This window comes from Podarcis cretensis, assembly GCF_951804945.1.
Source record: "Podarcis cretensis genome assembly, chromosome: 11".
Taxonomy (NCBI): domain Eukaryota; kingdom Metazoa; phylum Chordata; class Lepidosauria; order Squamata; family Lacertidae; genus Podarcis; species Podarcis cretensis.
In genome coordinates this window covers 47,506,856-47,532,142 of record NC_137180.1, presented here as the reverse complement: position 1 = coordinate 47,532,142, position 25,287 = coordinate 47,506,856, and the positions used below count along the sequence as shown (strand labels likewise).

The 25,287-nt window shown below is 45.8% G+C and overlaps 1 protein-coding gene across 3 annotated transcripts in view; it reads right to left on the bottom strand.

Moving 5' to 3' along the window:
* The window catches only part of DAB2 (DAB adaptor protein 2), a 33,865-nt gene extending 21,930 nt beyond the window's left edge, over positions 1-11,935 (bottom strand). The window contains exon 1 of one of the 3 annotated variants that reach the window (XM_079994821.1): positions 11,738-11,935. The gene's annotated coding sequence lies outside the window, so the exon portion shown is untranslated. The remainder of the gene's footprint in view (positions 1-11,737) is intronic. The other 2 variants (XM_079994822.1, XM_079994823.1) reach the window with 2 other exon arrangements.
* Positions 11,936-25,287: the final 13,352 nt, after the last annotated feature.

Here is a 25,287-nt window from a genome sequence, read left to right as displayed (position 1 = left end):
AGTGAGTTGAAGAAAGGAAGCTTGGTGTGGGTCTGTAGTGAGTGCCAGGGATTAGATTGAGGCCCGTATTTGGCTTTAGGCTGGAGCTGGGGGTAGCTGATGAGATGCCCTCCAGATGCTGTGGACTATGACTGAGCACTGGCCAAACTGGCAGGGGTCAATGGAAGTTGTAGACTTCTGGAGGATGCCATGTTTGCTATTCCTGGGCCAGAGGCTCCACATAACTAGGCTGTATTAACCTTGCTACTGTTAGCAAAGCCACTTAAATAATGCAGGTGGTGTCCTGGGAGCCGTTGTGGTGTAGTGGATAAGAGCGGTAGTCTCGTAATCTGGTGAACCGGGTTCGCATCTCCGCTCCTCCACATGCAGCTGCTAGTGGGCAAGTCACACTTCTCTGAAGTCTCTCAGCCTCACTCACCTGACAGTGTGTTTGTTGTGGGGGAGGAAGGAAAAGGAGAATGTTAGCCGCTTTGAGACTCCTTCGGGTAGTGATAAAGCAGGATATCAAATCCAAACTCTTCTTCCAGAGAGAAAATAAATCCTGGTAACAATTGACTAAGCAAAGCCAGTGTATAATGAGAGAAGACACAAACAGTGGGCAGAAACAGCCAAGGGACTGCAGCAGGGCTCTTCTGCTCTGCTTGCAAGCGCCCAACAATGCTAACCCCTGGCATCAGCCCATCACACACACACACACACACACACACACACACACACACACACACACAGAGAGAGAGAGAGCTTCTAGAAGAACACCCTTCTTTTTAGATGTACTGTGTCAATAACATGCCAGCCGATTAAGTGTCCTTTAACCGAGCAACAGCTCTATGAACCATCTGCCCACTGCGTTCATATCAGTACTTGTTGTTTACCATCACAAGTTATGTTAGAGAGATGGGAAAATGTCTTATTATGCAAGTTGCCGTCGATGGTTTCCCCCACCACTGGTGATCAATGAGCCATGTGGCTAGAGTTCAACCCAAGGTTTTTCACTGCCAAATGTGAAGGACGGTGGTGGGTTGTCCATTTGGGCAAATGGGGCACTACCCACCAACCTCAGCCAGCCCCCACCTGCCTTCTTTTCTACCACAACCAGTCCAGGGGGTAGCCTTGACTTCCTCCTCCCAAGCCTCAATGTTGCCCTTGTAGAACGCTGTGTTGAGGAAAATGGGAGAAAACTAGAATCGTTGTGTCCGCTTGTCATTGATTCTGGCTCTGCTTACTGTTGGGCTCCTTTGTCTTCTGATCAATGGATGCCAGCCACCACTGGTGAAGGACAAGATTCCCCTCCTCATTCTATGGATAGACTGGCAGTCCTTACCTTACCCTCAGCGATAGTAATGGAACAGCATCCTCCTCCAGTGCAAGGTAGGCCATATGCCACACAATTCTCCCCCCAAACCTTGCCACAGCATCCCAGCCATCTTCTACCCAAGGACACTGCCTCACTGTGCCCAATGACTGTACCAGCCCCCAAATCCAGGCTTACAGCCTTCACCTTGCAGAAAATTGTAAGGGTCTCAGTGGAGTTGCCCTTCTCCTAGGCCTCACTTGTAATTCATGAAGTACTACAGGGTAGGAGGTTTTAAGTTCCAAGAACCAAAAGCACTTTCAGAGACACATCTGCTTTCCATACATTTATCCAGAACAGGATCCTAAAAATCTTTTATATTACTACATTTAAAGCATTAGAGACTTTTAAAAAGGTAAGAGATTAAGTGTTGCTATTTTGGATACTCGTGGATGGCAAGAAATGTATCTGAGATACACAAGCTGGGTTTTTAAGTAACTACATATTACCTAAAAGACGGCAAAGTAGCCGCAAGCAGGAGGGCATTAAGCCACAATCTAAGGCAGCGGCTCTCAACCTGTGGGTCCCCAGATGTTGTTGGACTACAACTCCCATCATCCCTGAGCTCTGGCCTTGCTAGATAGGGGTGATGGGAGTTGTAGTTCAGCATCATCTGGGGACCCACAGGTTGAGAAAGGCTGATCTAAGGAGTATGCTATCACCTTGAAATGCAGGAATCTCAACTAAAGCATCCATGACAGATGGCCATCCAACCTTTGCTTAAAAACCTCCAAGGAGAGACCACCAACTTCTGAGGGAATTCGTTCCACTGTTAAACTGCTCTTACCATCAGAAAGTTCTTCCTGGTGTTTAGTCGGAATCTCCTTTCTTGCAATTTGAAGCCACTGGTTTGGGTCTTACCTTTCAGAGCAGGAGAAAACAAGCATGCTCCAACTGCCATGTGACAGCCCTTGAGATATTTGAAGATGGCTATTACATCTCCTCTCAGTCTCCTCTTCTCCAGGCTAATAATAATAATAATAAATTATTTATACCCTGCCCTCCCCAGTCAAGACCGGCCTCAGGGCGGCTAACACCAGGTAAAAACAATTTATTAAAATACAACTTAAAAACAAGATTAAGTACGACATTAAAATGCAGCCTCATTTCAGTAGAAACTCAAATCAAAAACTTTTTGGGGATGAAAAAGTCAAATCTTCACCAAGGCTAACTATCCAGACCGGTCCTACATAGGCCAGAAAAAAGCCAGGGAAATCCCCAAATAGGAGTTCCATCACAGAAGGAGAAAGGAAAAAGGAAAGGGGGGGGGGGAATCAAGTTGATTCCAAGTCAAAGGCCAGGCGGAACAACTCTGTCTTATATTCTTAATTCTCTCAACAGTTCCTCAGAAGGCTTGGTTTCCAGACCATCCTGTGGACATGTTCCAACTTGTCAATATCCTTCTTAAATTGTGGTGCCCAGAACTGGACACAGTATTACAGGCATGCTCTGACCGGCAGAATAGAGTTTAGCATTTTTTGCAGCTGTTGACTCATGCTAAGCTTGCACTCCTAGATCCTTTTCACATGTAATACGGGAAAGACTTCTAAAAACAAGTATTTTCTGGGTCTGCTCAACCCCTGCTTCCTGGAGCCAGTTAGACTTTCCCTTCATCAAGCAGCAAGGGGAGACCTGCACTTTACTACCTATTAGAAAATAGGTTATTATTTGCAAACAAACAAGGGGAAACTACATTTGTCCTTTACCCATCCCTACATAGGGTCTGGCTTTCAGTATTAAGATAGATTCACTGTACTTTACAAAGGAGCATTTTTTTCATCTGGCCTGCAATGTCCTGGAAACAGCAACTAAGGAGTGTGATCCGGAATAGAAAGGAAGAACTGCACCTCCCACTAGAGATAACACTGACAGTTTTATCCTTTGCTCAGCCATGCACATGAATTCAGTATTACTTGGTTGCATTCCACTTGAGTAGAATATAGCACTAGCAATTATGTCAAGTATTTGCAAAGACAGCATTATCGATTGTGCCTATTCTACTAAGTGTCATGGTATGCATAGGTCCAGGCAAGGCAAAGAGAGGGGGACAGTCATTCCTGAAGCTACCTATTTCAAGAGGAAGGGGGAGGCAAGTTGCAAAGCTGATGCTGAAGGCACAATGCATTTCTTGTACACTATTCCTGAATGCCAATTAGCATACATCCTCTGAAAGAGTGGGGTCAAAGGATTCCCATTATTGGTGCCCAGAGTAAGTTGAATATACAAGCTGCTTATTACTTTTTTTGGAGGGCGTGGGGAGCTTACATGAAACCTTCCCTCCAAATTCCTATCCAAAAATTGATTTAATTTTTAGTTAGTATTTCCAATATTTAATACTGAAAAACATTTGTTCTGAGTGCTTTCAAGTGTTCAGAAACACTTCATAATCTAGTTACAGCCATCCTGTAAGGCAGCCTTGACTAACAAGGCTTTCCACAAATTGTTTAGGAAGCCTATGAGTTGGAGGCACCAGGTTGGGCACACCTACCTTATTATCCCCTAAATTGCAGGTGGGGGAGACTTAGGCCAGAAGAGAACAGCTTTCCTAAGTCTACCTAGCACGTTTCCAGAAGAGGCAAGATATCAGACACATTATTCTCGATTCATAGCTCAGGATGGGATCCAATCAAGTAATACCAGTAGACTCATTACATCAATGGACTTAAACATTCACTCATGAATAACTTAAGCTCATTTATTTCAATAGGTCTACTCCAAGTATGACTTAAGATATCATCTAAGGCAGCACACTATACCAGAGCCTCTCTGAACCTTTGGCCCCCAGATGTTGTTGGACTACAACTCCCATCATCCCTGACCACTGGTCCTGCTAGCTAGGGATGATGTGAGTTGTAGTCCAATGACATCTGAGGACCCAAGATTGAGAAAGGCTGTTATACCAGCTTAGCTTTACTTTTAAGTGGTTTACTGCATTTTGATTTTTGTAAGGTGCGTTAGAATACATGTACAGTATTCTTAAAAAGCACTATAACTGAATGACACCGTTTCCTCAAACAGCAGATGAGGTGATAAACCCATGCCTGGGCAAGAGCTCAGTGACAAGAGCATCTGCTTTGCATGTAGAAGCTCCCAGATTCAAACCCTGACATCTCCAAACAGGGCTGGGAGGGAAACCTCTATGAAATCCTGGAGAACCACTGCAAGTCAATATAGACAAGAATGGGCTAGATGAAACAATGGTTTGATTCTGTGCAAGGGCAGCTTCTTATGGTGAGAGCACCCCATGCTGTCAACATCTGTGGCATGGCAATTACATGGTGTCCACATAAAACCAGGATTACTCTGGCAACTTTGCCTGCTCCCATCTTTGTTCTTTCTAGCAGTTAAAAGCCAAGAGTGATCTAAAAAAGGTTAAGAAGGCACCTACCAAATTATGTCGAGTTTATCATTACCAAAAGCAACCTCCTTGCAGCATGTAAGATTTTATACCATTTTGACTGCCACAAACTTCCTCATCCTATACCTAAAGTTAATGCAAATGATTCTCTAGAAGCCATGAGACTACAGTTAATGGGAATCCCCTGGGCAGAGGAAATTATTTTAAGTCTGTAGTGCACAGATACCATATGTTCCAAATGCTTATTTTCTGGTAACTGTTCCTATTTTGCAAGATGTTAAGAGTTCCTTAACCATTAATGTTCTACACAACACCACCCACCCACCCCGGGAATGCCATCTTGTGGTGCATGCCTGTATGTATGTATGTATGTAACAACAACAACAACAACAACAACAACTTACACCCCGCCCATCTGGCTGGGCCTCCCCAGCCACTCTGGGCGGCTTCCAGCAGAATATTAAAAACAATAAAACATTAAACATTAAAAACTTCCCTAAACAGGTCCAGGGGCGTAGCTAGCTGCTCTGGCACCCAGAGCAGTGGGGGCAGGGTACCACAGCGATCCATGCATGGGGGCACCACACGAGGGTGGCGTGGCGATCTGCACATGGGGGCGCCACACGAGGGCATTGTGGTGATCCACGCACAGGGGCACCATGGCGAGGCGGGCTCCACCACCAAGAAGACCCCATTACATGGGTTAGGTGCTTCCCAGCCACTCACTTCAACAGCCTATTTAAATCCAACAGCATGGTGCAGCTTCTCTGTTGAAGACAACCAGATCCACTGAAGTTAGGTTTATGGGTACATTTTGCAACATTCCTTGCTTCAGGAACCAGGGCAGGATGATCTAGGGCACAGTACAGGGATAAAGAACAGAGGGTGCAAAGGGCAGCTTTCAGCATTGCACTGTAAATGGGGCCTCAGCTGGACAATTTCAGACTCTGGATTTAATGGTCTTCCTTCTGTAGAGGGCATTGCAAGCTACATCACAATATAATTATAAGTCAGCCCTGAAACTGATGCCCATTTTGTGGTCCTCCTGCTCATTGTGGGAGGGGCCCCGGTCATGGGTACTTGCCTATATTTGATCTGAAATATTGGCAGGGAAACAATGATGTACATGCTCAACAATGCTACAGGTGGGCCATTATCTTCCTTTTGTGCGCTAGAAGAGGCCGAATTAACACCTGGCTATATATTACATGCAGACTTGTACAACTAAACCCAGATGCTGCTGTTCTAGGTTGCTTCACACTTACCACACTGTTTAGTCATCCCATAGCACTTTCACAAAACTATACTTGGCAAGGTCTGTTGCAACTGGCACAGCTCTGGATTTTGCATTCAGTTCCAGCTGCCTGTAAAAAAGGTTTTTAACTTGAGGCCTAGAATCCCACCAAACGCAGAGGAATTCCAATCACGCTACCATGAGAATGACTTGGGTGACTGGGAGTCATCTCTCATTGAAAGATGCCAATGGTTTCTAACAGTTTTAAGGCACTTCTGTGAACAGGCTCCCAGGTTGCTAGACACTAAGGCGGCTTAAGCACCCACACATTTAAAGCACATGGCGTCCCCCAAAGAATCCTGGAAATTTTACCTCTCACAGCACTACAATTCCCAGCAGCCTTAGCAAACCAAAATTCCCAGATTTCTTTGGAGAAGTCATGTTCTTTAAGTGTAAGCTGTGTGCACAGCTTGAGTCAAGCATCCCAGTCAAAATCATGGGACAGACATTCTTGGAAGTACAGCTGCCTAGAGAGTCTTTTAGCAAGTAAAAAACTCCAGTGGAAGAGAGTCAAGTCATTTCATTAAAAAGGGCTAAACAGTTGTGACAGCGTTGGCTGCAAAAACCACCCTGACAGCAAGAGATCTTTCCTCTGTTGTACGAACACTAAGAACTAGCCAACCACTTAGATGAATCCCATTTGGGTCACCTCCCACGTCCTGCTTTCACTTCCATGGGGTGATTATGCGGCCAGCGCTTCCTATCAAGTGTTCCACATTTTTAGCTGTCATAGCCAACAACATCAGTGACAGAGTAACACAAACCTTCTAGGTTATATATGGAGAAAGCTCAGTAATCAGGGAGTTCAACAGTATATAGCCATGTATTTCCCTTAATAAAATGGTCCCCCTGGAAAAAAAATGTTTAGGGTTAAATGGTTGAAGTAAAGTCAGTTTATAACACACAAGCTTAGAACTATAATACAGTATATATTTACAGCAGTAGGAAAGAGACCGGGAGACAAGAATATGTGCTCAGTCTGCTTTCCAGGTACTAACTGCTGCTGCTAAACTTCCAAGTTCCTTGCTATCCCTTCCAATGGCTCTTCATCTTTTAGATGTTGACCACAGCCCTTCAAACAGAGGATTCTCTCAAAAGGAGGACCTATGCCTGGGACTATTCTCCCCAGCCCTCAATAGCTGCAAGCCCAGCTATGGCAAGTTAATGGGGAAGAAACATAAGGATTATGCAGCAAGAGCCAGGGAATATACCCTGGGTGGTTTCCAGATTGGGGTGAGCAGCTATGTTTAGAACGCCATAACGAAGTTTGACCAAATTGCAGGATTTGCCTGTATTAATCCAGAAGGAATGCATCACTGGAATTCTGCTCTGCCTTTGTCACATGGCCTGCTATGTCAGCGCCAGAAAGTTCTTGCTTTTGGCCTTGAATCAAATAATGCAAGGTCTATTCATTGCTGGCATGTGGGCCCCAGAATTATAACATTGTTGTGTGAACCAAATGCATTACAGAATTTGCAGATCTCAGGATGATCGTGGCAGTAGCCAATCAAGAGTATACAGCATTAGCAGCAGCCAAGCAACAGTGTATTAGCACCCCTGTAAGTTAACTGCTCTGCAACTGCAAGTGGAATTTGTAGGTACTGCGGTTAGCTTTCATTTCAACGATTATCCTGCCAAGCAAGAGGAACTGGCTGCACTTAGTAGCCGGCTTCAACATAACAGATCTAACTAGTGCATTCTCTCGCACACAGTTCCTTGCAAAGACCACTTCTGTGGCCACCAGACAGCTTTACAGAACATCTGAGGTTATCAGCTGGTGCATCCTGGAGCATACAGCAAAACATACATGCCTTTCCTTCCAAGTCAGGGTAAGGAGCACCATCCTTTGGCTGAGACCTATGCTTCAATAGCTCCCCCCATTTTATTACTCAGTTGCATTCTGAACTGCTGAGCAGGCAGTGATGGAGAGTTGACTGCATGTTTTGTCCTTAGCTGGCCCTGTTACATGGTTAGTAGTAAAGTCCTCAGAAGTTCAAGTTTTCTGAAATATTTAAAGAGGAGCAGCACAAGGCCTACACAGCACACAATCTGCTACCTTCTCCCATCAAGTAACAATATTTCTGCAGAGCTTCTTGTCAAGTTTGCATTAATATGGGGCAGTTCAATACTTTCCGGGAAGTCGTCTCAGCCCAGCGCAAGTTTCTGTTCCTCCTCCCCACCCTTAATCCAAGCTGCCATCCCATCAAAACCCTCATTTCCAGTTAAGGCAACTTCTCAGAAGGATTAGGGGCATCATGCCACGTTACAGAGGTCCCCTTACTTCCATAAAATGAGATTTCTGCCAAAGGCAACTTCTGCCTCAGCCATCTGAAATAATTCCATTAGAACACTGCTGAGTGACATGCCCCACTTGGAACAAACAACCTCAAGCAAGGATTATTCGAGAACATTTAATTAGGGGCTCTTTTCCTACTCAGGGAGCACCAATCTAGCCAACCAGTCAGTGAATTCTACACGCCCCCCCCCCAGTGGCTAGGGTAATGAACATGCATACTACCAGGTTAAAAACCTCATGCTTTTGGAAGATGTCTGTTGATTAATGCATATGCTTCCAACATCCACATATACATTTAACAAGAGCTGGGGTGTTTTTTTCCAAGCAGATATTGGCCTGGTGATGAACTCTGCTTATCCCAGATACACAGAGCATGATAAGATAACTCATTAGGTTAAGCGTTCCCATTTGACATTTCATCTTCTTGCTGTGACCGAAGGAATGACTAGGCATTTCCACGCCTTAAAGAATGCTGTGACTCCACAAGATCTCATATGGCTCCTCGAAAGGGGCAGCTGATTAATAAAATGGCTTTGCCTTATCTGCCACAGAAATTTTAAGCCCACCCCTAAGCTTAAAGGGGTAATAAAAGTTCTGGATTTCAGTCAAGTTGGACTCCTAGATCAGAGGCTTGCTTGCAAGTTCTACAGTCCTGTTAAGACATAATGTTTATTAACCACAGTTAAGCATTACACCTGCAGAGAGAAAGGTCTAGGCATTCTTACTTTTTCTGCTTGCAAGGCAGGTTTTTAAAAATTTATTTAAAAGCCTCCATGATAAGAGTTTGACCTGTTGCTATCTAAGAATGATACTGCAGAAAAGGAATAGGGATTGGGAAGGAGGAGGAAAAAAGCAAGTCACAGTAGCTTTGCCTGAAATGCTTCTACCTCTGCAAACTCTACTTTCATTCAAACAAGCAGGTGGATAGCCAAAAAAAAAAAAAAAAGGCGGTACAGCCAATTAGTTACACTAAAACTACTAGAAGTGGAACATGAAACCCTCCTTTCAGCCCATCTACACTTGATCCCATTAACAGAAGCCATGGCTTTTGGCTATTTGGTGATTAGCCTACCACACCTTTCCTCCTTACACCTGTGAATACAACTCACCTGCTCCTCATCTTCCATTAGTTCCTTTTCTGCAGAAACATGCATTTCTATTTTAGGGCAATAATTGTTTGGCAGCACCACCACCCTGCTTCAAACCAAGTGTTGGAAAGATGTCTACATGCCAATACTGATGGCATTCCATCAAGGGCTTTCTGGGGCCAACAATTTTATTTCTTTACAGCACATTGATCCTGCTCTTTAGTCAAAGGTCAAGCATATGACAATCCCTCTCCATGCTTACTAAAGGAAAAGGGATTGGGAGGAAGGAAACCAGCTCTGGCACTAGAAAGATTTCAAGGAGAAACTGCCAAAAGTCACTAGTCTATCAGCAAAGCAGATGGGGAAGTCTGGCAGATCCACCTTCTATAGCCTGACTGAATGACTGCTGATCGAGTTGAAGGAACTCAGTGAAGCAAATTGATATAAATAAGGGTTTTGAGACTGCATGCTTCTAGAGTTGCTATGTTTTACTGGTCTTGTGCCTCAACAAGTCAGCCACGGCTTTGGACATGAAAGGTGAGGTTTCTTGGTATGGAACTAAGCTTGTATATGCTCTGCTGATCCTGGAGGCCAAGAAAGTGGCAAACCTTTCTTCATACACAAGACATGAACCTGTTGGCCACATTAGTCCTACGTTCTTCAGATACTTTTCAATATCTCCCTCCCCACAACCATAGTTGACAAGACTCAACCCCTTTCCCCTGAAAGGGCTTCAAGTATTATTTCATTCAGCTTTCCAGAGTGCTGTAATTTTTTTTTTTTTTTTGCTGTACATATTTTCTTGCCCTACAAATTCTCTTCCAGATGCATGTGTATTAAATCCAATATTTTATCCTCTAGTCTAGGAAATTATTTTTCCTCCTACCTCTGGGAGGGGGAGAGAAGAAAGGCAACACAATCCCAGAACTCCAAAGGTTTTAAAAATGTTAACTTGCCTTTCCAAACCACCCTATACCAAGAACTCCTGGGATAAGCCCTTGGGGCAAGCTGTTAAGTCACACACTAAACCACCCATTCAGCCAGGGTTGGGGACTTATTACTTTCTATTGTTTTCCCACATGCTTTTAAATGGACCACTGTTTCCACCTGGGTAAGGAAGAAGTTACAGGAGCATTTGACACCTGGGAAGGTGCCCTACTCTAGGGAAAGCTGCCACGTTTAGGACACAAGCCAGGGATCACAAAAACCATTACCCATGACATTTTCCAGGGCCCAGTTCAAGTCTAACCAATCAGCAAAGCACTGCAGATGCAAACAAGAGATAGGCAACATGGGACAACAGATGCACTCTAGCTCCACTCATCCCTGAATAGTGCTGTGCAGACTGGAGGATACCCTTGTGCCAACTGAATAGCAGTGTCTCAAGGGATGCTTCCTCCGACTTTCCGCGGCTTAATTGCTCCCTTATTTTATTCAGCTTGCTCAAACCAAGCTCTCCAGCACGACCATTTCAATGGCAAGATTTATTGTTTTGTATACATTTGCCTGCCTTGACCTAGCCCCCTTCCATTGCTTGTTTATTTTCCTAGGATTCCGCTCTCCCCGCACCCCTTCCTAAGAAATGCCGGGAGTCCTGGTCTCTTAAAGGGGTAGCTGTGGCAGGGACATTATCCTCAAGCCGGATTGCTACATTTACACTACAGGCAAAACACCACATTTAGAACTGGCTACTTTGTCGCCCTCCCCACTCATTCCATTACTCCACCATACAATTGCGGCAAGATTAAACTCAAATAGTAGTAGTAGTAATAATAATAATAATAGCAGCTCCCAGCACTCTTGGCTGCAAGGTGATTTTTTTTTTTTAAAAAAAGCAAGCTAAGGAAACACACTAGTTATTTTACAGAAAGTAACCCAGCATTAGAGAGTGGAATGCAAATTCCCAATTCAAGAGGCCAAAATATAGCCATTGTTTCCTGCCTCCCAAGTCTGGCAAGGCCACCTGGAGACCTTCGGAGGCGCAGCTGCCTTGGGGACCGACCGAGACCCAGCGTGTGCGTAGGGTATGTTTTTTGCGCGTGTGCCTTTGCGTGTGCGTGTGAACACTGTTCAGAACAGGCCCCCACGAGCCGACAGCAGCCACCCCTCGGAGGCTCCCCGGCTGCCTGGCGGCGAGGCAGCTCGTCCGGTCGATCCCGAAGCTCCGCCGGTCTCGCCGTGCCTCCCCATGAGACCTCCTGGGAGGTGGGGAAGGCAAAACGCGGACATGACACTCGGACGCCTCCGAGAAGCCGCTGTCGTGGCTGCAAACAGACGCTGCAAACCGGAGCCTCCCTGCCTGCCTGCCTGCCTGCCTGCCTGCCTCCCCTACCCAAAGCGCGTTCCTTACCAGCCTCAGCGCCGCGCCTCTCCCCACATGATCCCGCCGCGGGAAGCCGGCAAGCGCCCTGACGCAGCGGCGGCTCCGCTTAAATATTGAGCCCCGCGCGAGCCTTCGGCGGCCTGAGCCACTCACAGCGAGAGAGATGGTTTTAATCAGCTGCTGGCAGCTGAGCACTGCCCAGGAATGCGCGCCGATGTTTTTGCTGCCTCGGCTCGGGCGACTCCCCCTCAACGTGTCTTGCGCTCCCAAACTTAACTCCTTCGGTCCCGGAGAGGAAGGAGATGGGGAGTGGGGGTGGGAAACAGTCTGGCGCCGCGCGTGCTGGAGGGGTCAGTGGTTAGAGGCAGTGCCGGATTTAGGTATAAGCTAAACAAGCTATAGTTTGGGGCCCCACACTCTTGGGGGCCCCCCAAAAAAATTAAAGGGCAAAAAACCCTAGGTGTACATTTCCAACATATAAGATAAAAAACAAATAAAATAAAACCTACAGTGTTTTGTGTTGTGTAGGCTCCTGTGATGTCAGTAATGGGCCCGCCTGCTCCCTAAAATATCACTGGTTTGCTCATTTCTCTATATAGGGTGCCTACATTCTGCATGGACTGGTTGCATGGCAACATGTGCAAAGGGCTTTAGATATTAGGTCCATAAATTGCCATATAGCATATATTCAACACAAAAACCAGCAACAATTTGTTGTTGACAAAGGACAGCTGGACATATAAAGGGCCCCATTACCTCCAGTAGCTTAGGGCCTCATCAAACCTAAATCCAGCCCTGGCTGGAGGGGTCAGTGGTTACAGCAAGCAGGGAGGGGGAGCTGGAGCTGGGGCTGGCAGGGAAAGAAGGGTTTGGCAGAGTTTAGGATCTGGATGTTATGAATGGGACAAATTCATAGGAGCCCAGGGAGCTGCCCAAAGCAAGTCCCCAATGGCACAGCAATAAAACTGCCAGCAGGTTTGCAAAACTAGACAGGGTCCATCCAGTTTGGTTTCAGATTGGATGGGTGGGGTGTGGGTTGAGAGTCTTGCATTGCACGGGCTGGACTAGATGACCCCTCGTGGTCCCTTCAACTCTACATTTCTATGATTCTAAGTATTGCCCATCTGGCTCCATATCATTTGCACTGACTGATAGTGGCTCTCCAGGGTTTCTGGCAGAGGGCAGCCCTACCCAGAGGTGTCAGGGATCGAACCTGGGACATTCGATGTGCAAAGCAAGTGCTCCACTGCGGAGCTATGGCCCTTCCCTCTTATGATGGGCTTTCTGCCATTTCCTTGAAATCTAAAGGCAGGGGGGCTGTATTTGAGAAGTTTATGCAGAGGCAGAACTAGACTTTATCTCACCTGGGTCAAAGACCCAGTTTGGCACCCTCCCCACATGCATTTGCGCTCTCTCTCTCTCTCTCAGACACACACACACACAAACACAGAGGCTGGGAGCCTCAATGGTTTCAAAAAAAACCTGGCTCTGTGAGATGCTTGGTTCAGGATCAGGGCCCCAATTACTTTGCTTTCTTTCCTTTGCACTCTTCAACCTAGCACCTTTATTAAAGGTAAAGGAAAAGGGACCCCTGACCATTAGGTCCAGTCATGGCCGACTCTGGGGTTGTGGCACTCATCTCGCTTTATTGGCCGAGGGAGCCGGCGTACAGCTTCCGGGTCATGTGGCTGGCATGACTAAGCCACTTCTGGCAAACCAGAGCAGCACACAGAAATGCTGTTTTCCTTCCCGCCGGAGCGGTACCTATTTATCTACTTGCACTTTGACGTGCTTTCGAACTGCTATGTTGGCAGGAGCTGGGACCGAGCAACAGGAGCTCACCCTGTTACGGGGATTCGAACCACCAACCTTCTGATCGGCAAGCCCTAGGATCTGTGGTTTAACCCACAGTGCCACCTGTGTCCCTGCATCCTTCCTGGTTTTTGTGAATTTTTAAAGTTGGAAAATTTGCATTTAAATTGCATGCAATTTCTAACACACATCTAATTCCTCTTTGTGTACATTTACTTGTTTTGAGGATTATTAGGAAATGCATGTAAAACACTTTGAAGACTTAAAAGTGCCATACAAATGTTGTGTATTGTCATTATGGTGTGGTTTATTTATATGCTGCTTTTTACCTCAAGGTTCCCAAAGGAGTGAACAACAATATACATTAATACAAATGAGATATATAATAAAAGTACAATGTATCAATTAATCAAAGCAAAATAAAATAGCATTGGAATTCAGCCATGGATACAGATTGTGTAATAGGATTTGATTCTCACTAGGTGCACTGTAAATTGCAGAAATGTCCATTCTTACTTTGGTTGTTTGCGGGAGGGAAGAAGTAATCGGAACCACCTTGTTGGCATTTCTCCCTACACACCCGGTTAAGTCAAACCCCCTCAAAATAGTGCCATCATAGCTTATGTACATAGAGGTTTCAACTATCTCAAGAGTGGTGGTGGTGGTGGTGGTGGTTTAGTCGTTTAGTCATGTCCGACTCTTAGTGACCCCATGGACCAGAGCACGCCAGGCACTCCTGTCTTCCACTGCCTCCTGCAGTTTGATCAAACTCATGTTCGTAGCTTCGAGAACACTGTCCAACCATCTCATCCTCTGTCGTCCCCTTCTCCTTGTGCCCTCCATCTTTCCCAACATCAGGGTCTTTTCCAGAGAGTCTTCTCTTCTCATGAGGTGGCCAAAGTACCGGAGCCTCAGCTTCAGGATCTGTCCTTCCAGTGAGCACTCAGGGCTGATTTCCTTAAGAATGGAGAGGTTTGATCTTCTTGCAGTCCATGGGTCTCCTCCAGCACCATAATTCAAAAGCATCAATTAGCTGTCTCATTACTATTACTACTACTACTAGTACTATTACTACTACTACTGCTATAAGTGTTACATGTTCCCCACATCTCTGAGCAGTCGGTCGGTCAGGGCTTAGTTTTCTTTGGATGAGAGACTACTGTAGACTCATGGTGTCTTATTAACTAATCTACAAGTACAACACAAGTGGAGGCAACTGGCACTCCTTTGAGGCAGGAGATCCCCCAGAGAGGAAACTGGGCAGCTCTCCAAGACTGCACCCTCACTTCTGGCTAACTCCAATACCTGCAGGTGGAAACTTGGGTCCCCCCCCCTCTTTTTCTTTCATTGTGTCTAACTCTCTCTTCCAAACTGCAAACACCTTTTTCACACCTTGTCTCTGGACCTCCTCCTCCGCTGGAGAGATGCTGCCTCCTACAAACTCTTGATGGGTGTCTCATTCAAAAACACAGAGATTACCAGCTATCAGGACACAATTGCCTAACCAATTTATGCTCAATGATGCAACATTAATCAGCTTTTCTGGGCTATTATCCAGTAATCTTCCTAACAAAGCAGCCAAAACAATAGGTTATAGGCTGATGTCCTCCAGAGCTGAGCCAGGGTTAAACAAGAAACTCTTGCTCTGCCCCCAACATTAGAAATATATGTAGACAGAGGTGGGGAATCTGCAACCCTTTGGGTGCTGCTGGACTCCAGTTCCCATCAATACCAGCCAACATAGCCAATGTTTGGGGATGATGGGAGTTGAACTCCAGCAGTATTTAAAGGTAAAGGGACCCCTGACCGTTAGGTCCAGTTGCGGACGACTCTGGGGTTGTGGCGCTCATCTCGCTTTACAGTGGTGCCCCGCAAGACGAATGCCTCGCAAGATGAAAAACCTGCTAGACGAAAGGGTTTTCCGTTTTTCGAGGCGCTTCACAAGACAAATTTCCCTATGGGCTTGCTTCGCAAGACTAAAACGTCTTGCGAGTCTTGCGATTTTTTTCGCTCCCCCCTCTTTTTCTAAGCCGCTAATAGCCGCTTAGCCACTTTGCCGCTTTGCCACTAATAGCCGCTAAGCCGCTAATAGCGCTAATCCGCTAAGCCACTAATAGGGTTGCTTCGCAAGACGAAAAAACCGCTAGACGAAGAGACTCGCGGAACGGATTCTTTTCGTCTTGTGAGGCACCACTGTATTGGCTGAGGGAGCTGGTGTACAGCTTCTGGGTCATGTGGCCAGCATGACTAAGCCGCTTCTGGCAAACAAGAGCAGAGCTTGGAATCACTGTTTACCTTCCCGCCAGAGCGGTACCTATTCATCTACTTGCACTTTGACGTGCTTTCGAACTGCTAGATGGGCAGGAGCAGGGACTGAGCAATGGGAGCTCAGCCCGTCATGGGGATTCAAACTGCCGACCTTCAGATGAAACAGAAAGTTCTGATGCTAAGCCCTGGCAAGCCCCCATCCCAGATTCAGTATCCCTTATCCCAGGTATGAGGAACCTGTGACCCTCCAGATGTTGTTGGACAACAACTCCCCATCATCCAAGCCATTCTGGTTGCAGTGGATGAAAATTGCAGCCCGATAACATCTGAAGGGCCATAAACTCTCGAACCCCACCTTCCTTCTTTGCAAAGCAGCCTGTATCACTCTTTTCTCAGAATACTAGAACTTGGGTTCATCTGGTGATTGGGTTCATCTGGGACTGACAAAGAGGAAGTAGTCCTACACGCTGTGTGTAATCAGATTGTGAAATTTGCTGCCATGAGATCCGGTAGTGGACACCAACTTAGATGGCTTTAAAGGACAAACGGGGGCTGCTAATCATGAAGTCTGTATGTTATCTCCAGGATTCTAAGCAGCACCATTTTCATAGAATCATAGGGTTGCATGGGACCCTGACAATCATCTCTAGTCCAGTCCCCGCAGTGCAGGAATATGCAGCTGTTCCATATGGGGATCAAACCTGCAACCTTGGCATTACTAGCACCACACTCCTAACCAACTGAGCTATCCAAGCATAGCACTATGATATGCCTGTATGATATCTATCATACAGTGTATATGCTGTCTCTATACAATCTCTCCAGGGTTAGAAACAATATCATTCTCATAATATGTGCCACTGTTTTGATCCAGCAGTGGGATAACTCCTTTGGAAATGGTTTGGAGCTTTGAAACCCTTGTAGTTGTTTTGTTTTGTTTTTGGCTAAATATTAACAAGTCACCTCAGACTTAATCTTTTTCAGACATGTAGAGCCATTGAATTCTGTCGGAATTAAACACTTATACGATATGTTACAGGATTGTGCCCATCACCTCTTATGAAGAGTATATGATATAGGTTTAGCAGTCTTCAATGGTATATGGCATGGGATACATGCAATTCAAAGATACATGTCTTTTAAGAGCATTTAAGGCAGATTCGTTAAGATAATTATAGCAAATTGGGGGGATTAAAAAAGAAGACGAAGGCTTGTTTAATAAGTAATGAAAATGAGAACTACTCATTGAAGAAGAACAATTATATATAAAATGGACAAAGACATTGCAAAAAGTTAAAGATGACATAAAAAAGCCGGAAGAAGGAAGGAGGGAAGTCAGCTTGGGAGAGCAAGAACAAATGTGAAATATAATGTATGTGTATGTATAGTAGTAACTAAAAATTCAATAAAGATCATCTAAAAAGGGGGGGGGGGAGAAAATGAGAACTACTGTACCTGTAGACTGTGGGATGAGTTTTGGGGGAGGGCAGTAAGCAATGGAGAATGCCACAGTCCCCTGGAATGAACCGAACTCAGAAACCTGAACTCAGGCGAGTCACCTTGGTTCATAGCAATGAAGTGGCAGGAGTATATCTGGTGAAATATTAAACCAATTGATAGGTCCACACTGCTAGAATTAATTTATAGATAGATAAGAGGGACAGCGGTGACATGAGAAGGCTGGGAGGTGATATGATAGCCATCTTCAACTATCCAAAGGGCTGTCACATGAAAGATGGAGCAAACTTGTTTTCTCCTGCTCCAGAGGATAGGACCCGAACCAGTGGCCTCAAATTACAAGAAAGGAGACTTAACATCAGGAAGAATGTTCTGACGGTAAGAGCTGTTTGACCGTGGAATGGGCTCCTTCAGAAGGTGGTGGACTCTCCTTCCTTGGAGGTTTTTAAGCAGAGGTTAACTGGGCATCCGTCATGGATGCTTTGGTTGAGATTCCAGCATTGCAGGGGGTTTGGACTGGATGACCCTCAGGGGCTCTTCCAACTCTACAATTCTATTATTCCAGTAAGTAGCAATCTGTGTGTTTATGTGTGAGCTGCTCCATCTCTAAGCAGTGCTCATTCATTATGACAGACACAATCCCACCTATGGATGCACTCTGCAGATGTCATAATGGATATGTGTAAGGTAGTGCCCTCAGGGTAGGACTTTGGGGAAGAGGGGCCCACTCCACAACATGTACATCAGGGCTCCAAAACACAGTAGGACTGGCTTGCCATAAGACCATTAAGTACAGAGAAGTACCACCATACCCAAAATGTACTGGAACAGAGTAGCCAAGTCACATATAGGACGGTGGCAACACGAGAATGAGCCTTTTCTCTAGTGGCTCCCCATTGATAGAATGCTCTCCCCAGGGAGGTTTGCCTGATGCCTTCATTATATAGTTATAGATGCCAGGAGACCCTCCCTGGGGACAGCACTTCATTAATCAGTCAGTCACCTAATTAAGGTGTCTGTGGGAAGAGGGGAGTTATTGTTTTGTTGGTTTGGTTTGATTATTTGCTTATGTTTTATATTGTATTTTATTCTGCGAACCTCCCTGCTGAGATCTTTTGATTAAGGGTGTAGTAGTAGTAGTAATAGTAAATAATCCAAATCCAACCAAATAATTGTGGCAGAAAAGCCTTCAAGTGCCTCTCCCCTTCCCAGGCAGTAAAAAATGGACTTCATTAAATTGCCTTTGGCTTGTATCCAGCTAACATGTTCTGTCAGTGGATGGATTTCCACTTGTGCAATAAGGCCTCCTCACTTTTCTTTCTCCTGTAAAAAGGTAACAATGCAGAAACGGCCACCCTATATCCCTCCAATCTGTACATACAGAATGCTAAAGGCTGGGCTATGGTGCTTCAAACCATTTCCCTGGCTCAAATTAAGCCCCACCAGAGAGCCAGAAAAATCAGGCTATAAAAAGCAAGTGAGGGGAAAAAGAGGAAGTGATGCAAGTAAATCTGAAGAACAGGCAGACACTGCAATCCAGGATGTGAATGTATGCTGCGCCATCAAGTTGCAGATTATTTGGGGTAGTATGTTCCCCTTCTTGTGAAATCTGATGGCCGAATTACCCTAGCAGCCCCCCCCCCCCGAAAGGGACCAGCATTGTGGCTGCAAATGTGAATGTCAATGCAACCTTAAAAACATTGTAGTGATACTATTGGTTTTCATTGTCAACTTCACGAGGTTCATATACTGCATGGTTAAAATAAAAACCTCAAAGTGGTTTACAGGACGAATAAAACAGTGAAAGGCAAACAGTTAAAAATAGCTATTTGAAACATTAAAAAAGTAATCAAAATAAATGATAAGCTGAAATCCTGATTAAAACACATGTCAATATTCTGCATGTGTCGGGACACATTTGCCTAAACTGAAAGGTTTTTCTCAGGCATTGGAAAGAGTATAGGAAGGTGCCGCCCTGATGTCTATAACTGCAAGTTCTTTGCTGCTTAATGTATTTATTTAATTACATTTAATTAAGTCATTATATGCTATAATGCAATTAATTATATTTAAGTGTCACCCTTTCCCCCAAAGGAGGTCAGATGTACAGCATAAAGTAACAGAATACAAATCAATTATGTTAATGCCTAAAATGCATAGAACGTCTGGGGAAACCTTTTCAGCCTTGGGGCCACATTCACTTCTGCAAATCCTTCTGGGAGCCATATGCCAATGGTGGGCTGGGCCAGGAGCAACAATGCGTGGAGCAATGACTGTAAATTTTACCTTTGTATAGTAGGCCAGTTTCTACACATGCTCCTCTTTATCGTCCTTCCAGGAATGCAAGAATACATCATCAGAGTTCAAGGATACATTGCAGCAAGTCAAAAAAACTTAGGAGCATTCAGAGGAGCAGCCTGGGGAAACTTCCAAGGGCCACACAGCAAGACCAGAGGGGCCTGAGCTTCCTCATCTCTCTCTCTCTCTCTCTCTCTCTCTCTCTCTCTCACACACACACACACACACACACACACACAGTGCAGGTCAGCCATGTTGGCAGTTTACTCAATTTTCCCAGTGTTTCCGTAATAATTGATTTCTACATTATTTTGGAATATGTTCTACATTATATTGGAACTTTCATATTTAGTGCTCATATCCATGTTATTTGACCCCCCCCCAAATCATTTGCAACCCCCTTTGCCAGGAAAATTGTGGGAGTGAAGGGACAACATTTGGGGCAGTATATGCTTCTTTCCTGCCATTTTCATGAGGGAATCATGGGGGACCAGAAGCGCCTATGTAGAGAAAAGGTGGGGGAGTAGCAAAGTTGTCCAGTGAGGCTCGTTCTTGTGTCGCACCGTATTCAGGGGCAGAGGAAGGGGGTGGGGGTGGGCAGGTCGCCTCGGGTGTCACCACTGAGGGGGGTGTCAAAATGTCGGGTGGCACTTGCCGCAGGGCCTGAAGTGCACCTGAGCCACACATCTCTCCTGGGAGTGATGCAGTGGCTTGGGCACCCACAGGCTCTGCGCTGCCCAAAATTGTCTGCCTGCCGCCTCCCCCTCAGCTGTAGGGCGGCTGAGTAGGAGGAAGCAGGCAGACTCCTTGGAGGCCCCATGGAGCATCATGCCCCAGCTTGCCTCGCCCCACGGGCGTATCTACTGGTGTGGATAAAACTTAGCGTGGCATGCTGGTATATTGGTAAAGAAAGCCACAGTTCCATAATGTAACAAGTACTTCAGTGTGAAAGGAACATTAGAAAATGGAACGGAAGTGCTAGCATTGTAACTAGGAAAACAAACATAATATTCTGCATGTCCGAATGCACCCCAGGGCCTCAATGGGAGCAACTTGCATGCCAACAGGAACATGTCCCAGAGTATTTAGGAATCCCTTAGATTCCATAATTTTTTGGGAGTGGAGCATCTTAATGCATCCTCTTGCTGTACAGGGAGATCAGTCACAATCAATCTAAACTTCACCAAGACATGATATATCAGTGACAACAGAGTGACATTGCCCCCACCTCCAACTGAACTGGTAGCAAAACTGAGAGTATGACTTGCATTGGACCATTGATGTTCCGAGACAGTCACATGGTTGCTATGATAGGCATGAAGTCCTGATCTAAATCAGACAAGGTGGGCCTGGGGTTCTCCAACACCACACCTGAGACCATCTCTGTCATCTCAGTCAGGGAGGCTGCTGAGCAGTTGGGTAGGTAATACACCAACAAAATCCCCTTCTTGTCTTTCTGGCCAGGTAAAATTTTTCACTCCTCATCCCCAGGACCTAGAACAACTGCAATGCTGTTGCTGTACAGAGTATCCAGGCAGCAAAGCTGGGTCAAATCTGGTCACCTCATCTCATCTACCCAAGTCTTGGTAGTACACACCAGATGATCTACATTATCTACAATCGTAGCATGGATGAGGGTTGTTATTGTGAATGACCAACAGCACCACCAGATAGGATTGTGCGTTAGCATGGTAGCTCAAGCCTGATTGGTTGAGGGATGGCCCAGAGAAGGCAAGAACTTCCAGACCCTTATTGCCTCCTCTCCAGTGATGGCATGGTTGATCCCTTTGGCAGACACCCTCCTGTCAATGGCCTGGCTAGTATTGGCACCCCAGGAGTCATGATGCTGTCTCTTCACCCAATCATATCTCTTTTCAGACCCACAACGCATATAAATAAAAATAAAAATTTGAGGTGTGAGGAGAACTAACCTGGGACTAGTTGCTGTTTTGTTTTGTCTTTTTCTTACATTTCATTCTGCTGCTATTATTATTCCAAAATAGTCATGTTTTTGAGCTGGAAGCTTTCCCGCACGGAGGACTCTTGTTGCCGACAAGTGCTTAAACGTAATCCTCTCCTGCCTTGCCCACCCATGTCTAATCTTCATTCAGAATGAAATCCCAACGAGCAGAATAATCGCCGGTTTAGACAGTATTAACATTCAGAAAGCAACAAAGAAAATTGCCAGTGGTGCCACTTGTCAGCTGCAAGTAAGATTGACGGGCTGGAAAAGTTAAATTTGCAGGAGCGAACCTTGGCAACCATCTCGCCCCTGCAATTACTATGCTTAAAAGTAACAAAAGAGGGGTTCAGATGAACCCCCTTCTGCATTAAGGCAGGGGCAGGGAACACTTTTAGTCTGAGGGCCACATTTCCTTTCAGCCAGCCTTCCAAGGGCCTCATGCCATTGATGGGCACGGCCAGAAGCAAAGAGTGGATGGAGCAATGAGCTCTTACCTTTGTGCATTAGTCTAGGTTCTAGTCACACACAATCCAGAGATTTCTACACCTGTACACACCTGCAGCGAGGTAAGCATGAGGTGTTATCACACTTCAAGGACACAGTGCAGCCAGGCAAAGGCACTGGAAGAGAGAACAGAGGAAGAACAGTGAGGGAAGCGGTCTGGGAATATGGCGTGGCCATGGGTAATTTTATGGGCCAGATAAAAAGGCTTGGAGGGCCACATTTTACTCCTGAGGCTGGGGTTTCCCATCTCTGCATTCTCTAAAGCAGCCTTTCTCAACCTGTGGCTCCCCAGATGTTGCTGAACTACAACTCCCATCACCCCTAGCTAGCAAGGTCAGAGCTCAGGGATGATGGGAGTTGTAGTCCAACAACATCTGGGGACCCACAGGTTCAGAACCGCTGCTCTAAAGGCTTGTGTCGGACATACCAGGCCATACAGGATAGTCCCTCTCCTTCATTGCGCCTGCTGGTCACTGTAGCTGCTGAAAATCTTAAAGACGCCCTTTGATGGGGAGAAGAAACAAGTCCCTTGACATTTCTGTACACCAGAGAATTCGAGACTTCTTTGGTAAACTACACTCTTGCCTTTCGCTGATGAATCATTTCACTGTTAGTCCATTCATCTTTTTTTTCTAGAATCAAGTGACATCAGCTAAGTTATTTTTCCCCAACACACGTCTGCATTTCCCCACCTTCTTAATTATGGTTAACATAGAAGGAACTTCTACTGTTGGTCTGCCCATCTCAGTATTGTCTACACTGACTGACAGCAACTCTCCAGGGTTCCAGGCAGGACTATTTCCGGCTCTGTCTGGAGATGGAAGCTGGGAGCTTCTGTGTGCAAAATAGGTCTTCTCCACCAAGGTCCACCCTGGCTTCCATTTTACAGAAGATGTTACAGCACTTCAAATAATGGTTAAAATTCAGATTAGGCGATGGGATTTGTGGCCTATGCCTGGTGGAAATGTGTCGAATGCCGATAATGCTTCTTGCTTTTCTGGATGGAGGACAGAGAAGGGGGTTTAGAAACTTGCCTGCTGCACAAAGGCAAGATTTACATGCGCTGCCCCATCAGCATATGACCCTGGCCATGCTTGACACTGGCATGTGACCCTTAGAAGGCTGCTCAGAACAAAATGTGGCCCTCTGCCTCAAAATGGTTCCCCAGCCTTTTTATGTGTTTTAGCCATTAACTGAATTCACTCCCCACCCCTGGCATAAAGGTATGTTTCTAAAAAGAGAGGCAGGTTTTTGTCCAAATCCTGTTGGGTTCCATTTAAAGGTAAAGGTAAAGGTAAAGGACCCCTGACAGTTAAGTCCAGTCACGAACGACTCTGGGGTTGCAGCGCTCATCTCGCTTTACTGGCCAAGGGAGCCAGCGTTTGTCCGCAGACAGTTTTTCCGGGTCATGGGGCCACCATGACTAAGCCGCTTCTGGCAAAACCAGAGCAGCACACGGAAACGCCATTTACCTTCCCACCGGAGTGGTACCTATTTATCTACTTGCACTTTGACGTGCTTTTGAACTGCTATGTTGGCAGGAGCTGGGACCCAGCAGTGAGCTCACCCCATTGCGAGGATTCAAACCGCGACCTTCTGATCGGCAAGGCCTAGGCTCAGTGATTTAGACCACAGCGCCATCTGCATCCCTGGGTTCCATTTAAGGTAAAGGTACCCCTGCCCGTACGGGCCAGTCTTGACAGACTCTGGGGTTGTGCGCCCATCTCACTTAAGAGGCCAGGGGCCAGCGCTGTCCGGAGACACTTCCGGGTCACGTGGCCAGCGTGACATCGCTGCTCTGGCGAGCCAGAGCCGCACACGGAAATGCCGTTTACCTTCCCGCTGGTAAGCGGTCCCTATTTATCTACTTGCACCCGGAGGTGCTTTCGAACTGCTAGGTTGGCAGGCGCTGGGACCGAGCAGTGGGAGCGCACCCTGCCGCGGGGATTCGAACCGCCGACCTTTCGATCGGCAAGCCCTAGGTGCTGAGGCTTTTACCCACAGCGCCACCTGCGTCCCTTAGGGTTCCATTTAGGGGTAGGGAAATGGTGCAAATTTTCATTGGACGGCTGTGTTTTGCTTTGTGTATTATTTCAGAAAGTGCAAATTGGGTTGGTTCACCTTTTAAATGTGATTGGAATTCAATTTCTCCCCCATTCCATAGTTCCATTAGCTCCATAACACATCGTTTTGCAAAGCTCCATACAAAACTGATGCACTCTTGGAGCAAGACAACCATTTTGTTCTGGACCTATCTGTAAAAAACAAAAGAAAACAAAAAAAGAGTGTGCATTTGATAATTGCCATGTTAGGAATTTTGAGTTGCGGCGGCAGCAGGGTGGGGGGCAGAGGGGGATTACAAGAATTTGTTTCTCTTCCAAACTGGTCTTTTGGAGGAATGTGCCTTTAAGGGTTACTATAGCAATGCTGGCTGCTATTGAAACTGTAAACATTAATGATGACTTGGAAGCTGACCCTGCAAAAACATTTCTCTCCTTTGGAGCAAGACTTGCAACAACACTGCCATAATATGCAACTCCTACTGTGAACACCAGGATTCAGAGGTTTTCTTTTCTTAAAAAAAGAAAGAAAGCGAAAGAAAATGGAATGCCTTAATGCCTTGACATCCTAGATAGATAGTTCAATTCCAGCAACGGGAAAATAATACATTCTAATTTTATAAGAAACCAAAGTTCCTGCTTCAGCATATTTTGAGAATTCAGCATGTATTTTGGGAGTCTGCAACGCTGCATTTAAAAAACACACACACACCATGTGCCTGCCAAGTTCCAAATCTCCCCCCTTGTTCCTTTTCCCTTCTCTTTTGAAAACTTGAATGTCAAGACTCAAGTTAAGCTGAATCCTTTATAGGCTGGATGTCAGGCAGAAGCTGTCGTTTCATTGTTTTTGGAGAGGGCAGAAACAAAGAGATTCTGGTGTAGTAGTGGGGAAGGAAGATTTACGGCAAGACCCAAGACTGCTCTTCAACATTGCTAGAACTGCCAGCTGGCCATGGCTTTGTTGAGCAGATTGCTAGCTATTAGAACCATAGAGTTGGAAACTACCCCAAGTCCAATCTAGTCCAACCCTCCTTCTGCAGTGTAGGAATCTCAAATAAAGCATCCTTGACAGATGGCCATCCCACCTTGTTTAATCTCCAGTGAAGGAGGGTCCACCACCTTCTGAGAAAGTCCATCCCACTGTCGAACAGCTCTTACTGTCAGAAAGTTATCCCTGACGTTTAGTTGGAATTTCCTTTCTCATAAACTGAAGC